This window comes from Calliopsis andreniformis, unplaced genomic scaffold (assembly GCF_051401765.1).
Source record: "Calliopsis andreniformis isolate RMS-2024a unplaced genomic scaffold, iyCalAndr_principal scaffold0442, whole genome shotgun sequence".
In the NCBI taxonomy this organism is placed as follows: Eukaryota; Metazoa; Arthropoda; class Insecta; order Hymenoptera; family Andrenidae; genus Calliopsis; species Calliopsis andreniformis.
Genome location: NW_027480851.1, coordinates 107,501 through 110,000, shown reverse-complemented (window position 1 = coordinate 110,000; position 2,500 = coordinate 107,501). Strand labels below are relative to the sequence as shown.

Here is a 2,500-nt window from a genome sequence, read left to right as displayed (position 1 = left end):
ACTACGTCGGGAGCGCGGATGAAAACTCGCACGAAAAGCGAACGCTGTCTGTTAACAATCACGAGGGTATCTGGCGAGACACGGAGGCTGGTCGATGATCGTACGTCCGCGCGCTTGCGTCCGGAGCGGTGCACATACACGCACGGGCGGTCGACAAATTAAGCGACTCACGACGCCGTGTGAAAAGTAGCACTCACGCAAGTCCGGAACGACAAAGCAACGACGATGACGACGATGTCTCCAGTCATCTGCCGTGTACACACAACCTTCTTCCCTCCATGACGTCTAGAGCGTATTCTCGCTTGTTTTCGTGCGACCGCGGCAAACGCCGACGAACGGTCCAACAATCGCTCGTACGTGACACCGAGATGCCAACGTAAGCAGTCTTAAGGTTACGTGAACGACCCTCAGCCAGGCGTGGTCCAGGAATTGTATCCGTGGACCGCAATGTGCGTTCGAAATGTCGATGTTCATGTGTCCTGCAGTTCACACGTTGACGCGCAATTAGCTGCGTTCTTCATCGACCCACGAGCCAAGTGATCCACCGTTCAGGGTTGTATTTTAATATTCTGTGTTCATGTATATATATATATATCATACTCGTATATAGTTCTCGGGTTCGGAAGAATCCGAGACCCGCGCCTCCAACTAGCACACGGTCGATGGAGGTTCGGGCGTCGCGACACTTCGTCCGAACGTAAGATACGAACGAACGAAAGTGACGACACAGGGGTCTCTGGGATGCGGTTCCGCACGGAGACCGCCACGCAATTGCGAACGGTTCCCGTAACGGCCAGGCGTAGAGTACATTTAAAAACCTAGGATCACAACCTGGAGAGTACGATTGGAGCCGACGGGGATACCCCGATCAAGTGAACCACGTACATCCACGGTGTTCTCCTCTGAAACGACACCCCCCATTTTATTGTCGCAGCGCCCTGCACGTACGTATTCCCCTCCTGATTTGGATAGCCGATGAGAACGGACTTCGCAGCCGGCTTCGATCGGTCTTTCTCATCCCGTTAAATTCACACACAAATTCATTATTCTTGGGAGTCAGACTCACGAAAGTCGAAGCTGTTAACAGCCGGTCCACAGTTGTTGTTCACACGGCAGGAATACGTACCCTACGGCCGCACATCGACGCGGGATACGTGTCGCGTCCTAGGTTACCCGGGCCCTCTCTCTTTCTCAAGAGAGGGTCCACATCCGCGGGACGGTTCGGAGAGAACAACGAGGTAAAGAGACGAAGAAACACCGGGAGCGGGATGCGAATGGGAAAACACGTTTGCTTTCGCACTCGTGCGCTCATATCGGTTTTTCTCCTTAACCTCTTCTTCGCTCGCTTTTCATATTCCCACCGAAAATAGGAGAAACGGGCGCAGCCTCGCGCAAGCAGCTGGCAAGCACGCTCTCTCTCCTCTCTCTGCCGCGCGAGTATGCACCGTATATATTAGCGGCGGGTGTGTGACCGAAACATCGCGCAGCGACGGGACCATGTCTTCCATAAGATATGAAAGACCCCGATATCATGCTGTGGCGACGGGGCTATCGGAGATGCACCTCACGCAAGCGCTATATATATCGACGCAATGCTTACGCGCCGAGGAGGGAACGATACATCCCAAACTGGCGGGCTCTTTGTAAACGCTGGGACAAAGCCTCACGCAGGCAGTCGAGAAGGAACAGTTTCGCTCCATCGAAGATGCCGCGCGTACGTACAACGGCGGGTGCGACGAAGCATCGCGCAACGACGGGACAATGTCCTCCATGCGAAATTGCATGCAAGACCCCGATCATGTTGCCCGATGACATCGGTGATCGACACCTCACGCTAGCGTTGTAACTATCGGCAGCGTACTCACGACGGAAAAAAAAAGAAACGTTCTTCTCGAACTGGCGGGCTTCCTTTCCCTTTGCGCGTTCCCCATTTCTTACAAGGAGCCTCACGCAAGCAGCCAGAAGCGAATGTACAGAGCGAAGATGACCGTGGCAGCGGCGGGTGTTGCAGCGAATCATCACGCAACGACGGGACAATGTGTTTCATACGAGATGCATGAAATACCCCGATATCGAGTTGGCGATGGAATCAACTGGCACACCTCACGCGAGCGCTGCACGATTCATTATTCTTACACGTCCGTGACTATCGCTTTCGAGCTGGCGGGCTCGTGTGCGCTTATATGTTTGCCGACACAGCGTACGGACGGGAGCATCGAACTGAGTAACTACGTACTCCGTATGTAAAGACCTCCTTCACGTAAGCCGTATGGCCGTTCGACATATTCTCTTTTTTCATTCTTAACACGCCAGGCGGGGCGCGACGGACGGGAGAGACACACGCTTTCAGTAACCAGGTACTCCGAACGTTTGCATGACCTCCTCGCGTAAGCCGTCGCGCACACACACGCTGCGTTATTTTGTGTACTTTTTGATGATCTTTCTTTCTTAGGACTTTTTGTTACGACTTTATTAATGATCCTTCCGCAGGTTCACCTAC

At 53.4% G+C, this 2,500-nt stretch overlaps 2 non-coding genes across 2 annotated transcripts in view; both read right to left on the bottom strand.

Annotated features, from left to right (window-relative positions):
• Window positions 1-401: 401 nt before the first annotated feature.
• LOC143187966 (5.8S ribosomal RNA) lies at window positions 402-556 on the bottom strand. The gene has a single exon (XR_013003401.1). It is a non-coding gene; the product is annotated as a 5.8S ribosomal RNA (ribosomal RNA).
• Window positions 557-2,473: 1,917 nt separating this feature from the next.
• LOC143187961 (small subunit ribosomal RNA) overlaps window positions 2,474-2,500 on the bottom strand; it is a 1,921-nt gene continuing 1,894 nt past the window's right edge. Inside the window, exon 1 of the ribosomal RNA XR_013003399.1 lies at window positions 2,474-2,500. This exon is cut by the window's right edge and continues 1,894 nt beyond it. This is a non-coding gene — a ribosomal RNA (small subunit ribosomal RNA).